Genomic DNA, 7,628 nt, shown 5'->3' on the forward strand with positions numbered 1-7,628 from the left:
GCCAAAGCTGCTTGTTTTTTACATTATCATGAGTGACGTGAAATGCAGAGGAGTTTGTCTGCTTGTTTTCCTCTCCATTTTTATGACCAGGGTGGGAGTTGCTTTGCTGACAGATAACAGTTAGGCAGAGACATGTAGTTCCTAAGGTGACTGTCTGCTTGGTAAATTGAAGCCTGCTCATGTGAAATACTATCTTGCCACATCACAATGAAGGGTCAAATTAAAGCTATGATAGACACAATGTGATCAAAGGAAGAGACAGGCATTTTTGGTGTCAAGTCTTTTCACGGAGACTTCTCTTTGGCAGAACGTGCAGCTATTTCTCCCATAATGGTTAAGGTTTATCTACACACATGACACAAAAGCAGTCAGTAAAATTATGCTACTCTATAAGACCTAATTTTCACCAAAATGAAAGTATTGCATGCGTCTTTTTTACAAATACGTCAGTCCCAGAATTCATTGTGACGAGCTAAGTAAAAACAAACAAATTAAAAATGGTACAGAAAATAAAGGGAAATGTTGATGGCAAATTGAAGCATTTTTAGTCATTTCTGAAAAGTATCAATTAAAACACTGTCTAAATTTGTCTGGTGACTCTGTGATTGAGTTGACCAATGAAACTGGCTATGGGAAATTGGCTTTTTCTGCTTATTAGGAGAATTAAGTTGTTAGATGAGCAACATGCAAACATCAAACGAATCAACTTTTCGTGCATTTGCATTTAACAATTTTCACTAATTTACTTTTTTATAATATTTATGATTTTGTCATATCCAACAAAAACACTCCAGAAGTGTCTAAATTGCACTATGAACCGCACAAACCACAAAACCTACTACTTTACATTGCTATGGGGAAATGACTAGGAGCTTGGTTTAAGAATTTTTCATTTTCTTTAAAAAAAAAAAGGAAGCCGCCGCCTGTACAGTATGTGGACTGCAGACACTGAGACTGCTGGCAGGGTTTAGGAGCAGTTTCAGATCAGTGCCAAAAAATAAAAGAATCCTGCCCTATCATACTCATCATCTCTGCCTTGGGCTCAGGGCGAAAATCTGCCCAGGCCCGCCAGGCATTTCTCCCAGAGACCACCTCAGCTCTGATCTCTCTCAAACAGCTTGCGGCAGCGGAATCTCCTTCATGAGTACCAACAGTCAGGCTTTAGTCAGCCCATAAAGAGATCTTGATCGCCTCTGTCCACAAGTCCATCTGTGTGAGTCTTATGTCCTTAATGTGGTTCGATCGGCCTGTTGGTTTTTGTATCGCAGGAACAGAGTGATACAAGAAAAAAGTCCTGTTATGTAGGAGTTTGGCTACCTTGGACCACTATATATACAGCACAATACTACAGGCTGTTGAAAGCTTGAATCTGATTGGTTGACGAATGTTCTAAGGTGTGAAATTATTTTCAGGGAAAACACACGGCTAAAGTAGTTCCAGGCAGGTGCGCTGTGGCCGCATTACCACCTCAGGTGTGCATTATTTTTCTAATAATTCAACTGTTAATTTACTAATTAACCCCATGAAAGCCACAACTGAAGTATTTCAGACAGTTGTGAAATTAAAAGTATGGAGGCCTGCACATGACACGGGGACAAAATAAAATAGATATTATGGGCATGAATTGAGAATTTGTTACCACGACTTTTAAATTTGTGGCCACGTTGTACTAATTTGTTCAAAAACTGTGGCACAATTTAACCTAAATGAGGGAACAGTTTGGTACAACGTGGACACAATTTACCCAAAACAAGGGAATTAATTGAGTCGTGGGAACAACTTTCAAACATATGTGGCTGAATTAAACCAATATTTCCACTTGGCATTGTGTGTCTGTTGTCAAGCTGATGTAGACAAAAAATGTAGACAAATATCTCTAATCTTATCAAAAAGTACTCTTGTATTAGATTCCAAGTCATCTAAAGCCATACAAAAAGACATGGAAAAGAGAAGCTTGGACATTCTGCTAAATAACTCCATGGGAAAAGAAAATTTGTATGGGTTTCCAATAAAAGGAGAGTGAGTTGATACTGACAGAATTATTATTTTTGGCTAAACTAGCTGTTTATGTCATGTACAACTCAAGCTGGGTTGGTGAAACCTTATTGTAAGCGATACGTGAGCTGGTTATTAAATGCACATGTGTGTGGTCATTCCTCCAGTGATAACTATCGCAGGGCTTGATTTCCCTGGCATGACAGAGTGGAAGCAAGTGTATGCTTGTATGTCATCACCCTCTTGATATGTGTGTGTTGGAGTCTCAAGTTGCGTTGGGGTCAGGTTGCCCCTCTGCCTCTCACTAACATTTGCTGTCCAGAATGAATTTACCCCAGCATGGTACTGGTTAATCCCATCTATCTATATATACACTGCAATTTCCCTGAGCTCCTCAGATGGACTTCTGAGAGACTTAGAAAGTCCCGTTTGTCATTGAGAATGAATTCTCTGGGGTGCTTCGCCTGGTCCCTGCCGCAGGGGGGAAACACAGATAAAGTGATAAAGCATGAGGATTGGTTAAGTGAGACTTTTGGAAGTTTTGGGGACCATTTTCATATTATTTAATTTATTTTTTCATATGACTTTGTGTCTACTGAGGAAAAAGGGAGTGGTACTTGCCCATGCAAATGTCACCACTATAATGTCAAGAGTGATGTAAGTTGCTAAGCAGTTGCTAGGATGTTGTGTGTGGTTGTTAAGGTGTTGCTAGGGTGTTCTGGGTGGTTGCTAGGGTTTTCTGAGTGGTTGCTAGGACACTGGTAGTTTGTTTATGGGGTGTTCTGGGTGGTTGCTCTTTGCCAATCAGTTGCTAGGATGTTCTGTGTAGTTGCTAGGGTGTTCTGTGTGGTTGCTATGGCACTGGTAGTTGGTTTCTGGGTGGTTGCTGGTTGTTAAGCAGTTGCTAGAATGTTCTGTGTGGTTTCTAAGGTATTGTTTTAGAGTGTTCTGGGTGGTTGCTAGGTTTTTCTGCTTGGGCACTGGTCATTGGTTTCTGGGGTGTTCTGGGTGGTTGATAAGATGTTCTGTGTGGTTGCTAAGGGGTTACTAGGGTGCTTGTTGTTGCTGAGAGGTTGTTACGGAATTGCTAGACTTGGTTAATAGGCAGATGCTAGGTCTTTCTGGGTAGTTGCTAGGCAGTTGCCAATGCGTTTTTGGTGGATGCTAAGGCATTGATTAGCGGTTCCTTAGCATTTGCAAGTTTGTTCTGGGTTGTTGTGAGGGCATTGCTTGGCGGTTGCTAGGTTGTTCTGGGTGGTTTCTTGGCGGATACTAGGTTTTTCTGAGTAGTTGACAGGGCCTGACGAGGTGGTTGTTAGGGTGTTCTGTGTGGTTGCTAGGGTATGCTACTTGGATACTATGGAGACAGTTCCTGGTGGTTGCTAAAGCATTGATTAGCAGCTACTTAAAGGCTGCATGGGTGTTCTGGGTTGTTGTTAGGGCATTGCTTGGTGGTTGCTAGGTTATTCTTGGTGGTTGCTAGGTTTCTCTGGATCGTTGCTAGGGTATTGCTATGCAGTTGCTAGGGTGTTGGGGGAAGATGCAGGTCAAAAGTCTCAGAATGATATGTTCTTTGGGATTATGCCACCAATACGTTCCTTAGAAAAGCAATACATCTCTAGCCACATGATTTGAGGTATCATTCATATCCATAACACAAATGGTGTGGGACGAGTGATGCACTGCAGTTCAATACTCGGACTCATATGTAAGAAATAATAATAGTCGTTTTCTCTAGCAAATACCCCTAATGTTATAAATAAATGTGTTGTTGGCCCATATCAAAAGATCCCAAAATGTCTTTCTTAATTTGGCCAACAGCTTAACATTTGATGTTTGGTTCTATATGTAAGCATGAAGATCATCTATGCAGAAGGACTCTTGTTCATGTCAGCTTCTCTGGTTTCCTCTGCCTTTCATTCCTTAATCCTCAGTAGACATGGGAAGTGTAACTCCCCTCCGGACAGTCATTATAGAGCCTGAACGAGATACCGAAGTTGTTAAATTTAGATGTTGTGAAAGATAAATGTTCATGCATGTTAGGTTTTTTTTTCTATAACAAATGTTATCATGACTGCTTTGTTTGCTCACTTTGTTTAGTTGCTTTCACTGTAATTCTTCTACAAATCACATTTTGCATTAAACTTTCGTATTTTACGCATTATTGAAACAAAGCCAAATAACACTATGCGCTTTTCTCTTAACTGTGTATTTTTTTAGTTCTTGCTCCCTGTTTGGGAAAGGACAGTGATCCACAGCTAAAGTCACATCCCAAGGGCCGACCGCTTTAGATAAACATGCATCTGATGCCAGCACTATTACTCCAGCATGGATGGATGTGTCATGAAACCAATTGGTCTTTTACAAGATCACCAGAGATGAGAAACCATCAGAGTGGAAAAAAGAACAAGAAGACATAAACAAGGAACTCCAGATTTCCTTATCATCCCGGTGCTTGTCTGTGTCTTTATATGCTAGAACAGATGGGAGAAACAATAAGATAATGATGTCCATGCTTGCCTATTTCTTCAAATATAAACTGTTTGATTTGTATTAGTTGGATTGGAGAAAAGCTGAATATTAAAGGGTTTCAGATAACACTTCCTTTCTCATCTCTACCCAGCCTGTCACTTTAAATGTGTACTTTTGTGGACTAATCCAAAATGATCCTCATAAAAACAGTGTTTAATAAGAGCTGAACAAAGCCAAGTATCAGTTCACACTGTCAGAAACTTTTTTTTCTAGTGGGAAAAGTATGAGAAAACCATTTCAGTCTGTCTCAACGCGTTACTTTACAAACGACCAGATGCTGGGGAATATTTTCAAATAATATCTTCTAAGATATTTGTTTTCCAAAATACAAACTATCGTTTAATGATATCCAACATTTCCAAACTGTGTTTGTGGCTATGAATGTTTACAGGCCTCCAAGGTATTTATGCTATTAAATAAAACATTTTACCCATAGTTCTTTGGGGCTTGTTTCATTGTAAACTGCATTTAATCCATCATGTCACCACAAACCTCATTAAATAAGCAAAACATTTTGTCAAAGTTTTTTGTGATGTGAACGACAACAGTGACATAATAGGGGTCTGTCATAAACATAAGATGAAATGAAAAAAAAAAGGAATACCTACTTGCATTAAAGTCATAGACAGTAAAAGAAATGGACAGAGCGATCTCATTGGAACTCAGTTGAGACAGTTGAAGCCCACTTTTAGCGATTTTTGAGAACTTCCGTTCCTGACGCGCAGATTTAGACCGACTCAAACTAAGCTTGATGACGTGAGCAACCTGTCTGACAGACGTTAATCTTCTAGTAGCTGTGCGTGAAAACTGCCAACGTTAGTCTTGCAGAGACGGGGAACTTGAGCAAAGAGTTCTTTGGCGTGAGCGAGCAGGAGTAAGTATTCCGTTGCTTTTATGGACTCTTTATTTATGGGCTTCTCCCTTGACGGGACGTCCCCCCGACTGCCTGAGAGCTTCTCCTCCTGTCTGTACGGTAATTTCTGTACAGCGCGACAGAGAGTCGAGTGGTTATGACGCAATCGTTAGCCTATTTTTACTAAATCTGTTTCTACGGGGCCATAATGTAACATAGAAGGTAATGGAGCCCTTTATACATTGTCGTGTTTCTTTAGAAATAAATAATGGACAAATGGAGTCTTTAAACGCCTCAGATGTAAAGTTATTCGCTGTCAAAGTGACGCCAAAATGACTGGGAGTCAATGGAAATGCTAACGCAAGTGAAGTTCTGCTACAACATGGCGGCACCCGGCCGGCTTCAACTTCCGGTCGATGGATTACCCCCTTGATTAAAGTCTACAATTGTTTGTTTGCATTATTTCAACTTTTTCCCCCTCCGTTGACGGAATTTTTCGTCAACCCGTGTTTTCACTGTTATACGGTAGGGGGCGCTATTACACATCTTCTGAAATATTACAATCTCCAGATCAAAACACAGGCGAAAAAATAGTAGAAACAAGGAATAGAAGCATTGCTTATGCACACATTAAGCTAATGTGATCATCAAACATTAAACAGCATATAAATCGAATGAAATGTCGACCCAGAACGAATTACATTTGACTGTGAATCTTTGGGGGTGTTGATGGACTCTATAAATTAATCATCGTTCTGAATCCCATCCGGACAAAGTCGTTATGTTGCTTTTTTTTATTATTAAACTTACTCACACAAGTGCTGATAAAAAAAGAATGCATGAAGATTGAATAAACAATTTTTTTTCTTTAGCAGAGGGTCTTTTCTATCTTTTAATATATATTATGTTCAGATATTGATTCAACAAAATATTCTGGGGACAATGAAAGTTTTGTGAAAATGCTCAAAAATACTGGCTAAAAAAAAACCTAAAAAAAAACACTGGTGGGGAAAGAGTTAATGACAGGTAAGCTCATTTACTCAAAACTGCAATAGTTTTATTAGCATTGCATTGTGATTATGATTATTTTTTGTTGCATTACAATATGGGGGTTGAATAGATGGTATCGATATGCAAGACGCCTTTAATGAAAACTCCAAGAAAAGCTTTGTGCTATTCAATACAATTACAAGAGAGAGCAGAAATAGTGCAAGACAACTGCGTATTATAAGACTGGGGTTATTTTAGGGAATCATCACATTATGTTTGACCACTTGTCTAAGTATTTTGTCATTTGAAATATACAGACTGGACCAGGTGCTCGGGCATTAAGAGTGCCCTAAAAATACTCTGAGAAGCTTGAGGAGAAGGACAGACTGAAGGATAACAGAGAGAGAAGTCGGTCCGCTCAATATCCCAAAGAAATAAACTGAAGCTCCTCTTGCATCTATCATGGGATCCATAAAGCCACAGCCGAGTCTGTTGATGACATTTTAAGCCCATGCAGAGTTTTTGTTAATTCATATAGTGAAGAAGTGTTGAAACAAACGGCATGAGTTCTTATTGAGTTATCTTAGTTATTATGAGATAATGTTATCAGTCAGAAATACGAGAATCCGAGTTGTTCTGTCGTCAGTGACTCTTGGTCCAACACTTTTCTGTGAGGTTGATGGACCTTTCATAGCATACAGTATTAAAGGGCCAATACCCCCGGAATAACCTCATCGGGGTCAAAAAATACCACAGAAATAAAAAATAGCATTAAATGCCTCAATAAATTCTTTCTAATTACCAAAAAATACCATAACAAATTCTTTATTTTAATTTGGTTTATATTTAAGTCAAGTCAAGTCACCGCTTTTTACAATATTGTTTCAAAGCAGCTTTACAGATAGCAGGAAAATAATGCAACAAAATTTATTTCTAGAAGAAAATAGCGTCATAGTTTACCTTCAGTAAGTTCAGTGATGGTTCATTTGTGTTGTAAAAAAGTTATTAATTTAGTTCATTTATATATACTGTATATAGCCGCTGGAGAAAACAGTGATGTCATCGTCCAGCTCAGTTCAGTTCTCATATAATGGTGTCAATGCAGGCAGATCAATAATATTGTTGAATATTAAATGTCCCCAACTAACCAAGCCAAAACACAAAGGCGAAAATTTAACATCTGATGTATTTCTTAAAACTCTCCTTCCAGGCCTATTTTAATGAACTGGTTAAAGTGTAGCCTATATATACAGTAGGC

Source organism: Rhinichthys klamathensis, unplaced genomic scaffold, assembly GCF_029890125.1.
Source record: "Rhinichthys klamathensis goyatoka isolate OS25496 unplaced genomic scaffold, OSU_Roscu_1.1 h1tg000228l_1, whole genome shotgun sequence".
Taxonomy (NCBI): Eukaryota; Metazoa; Chordata; class Actinopteri; order Cypriniformes; family Leuciscidae; genus Rhinichthys; species Rhinichthys klamathensis.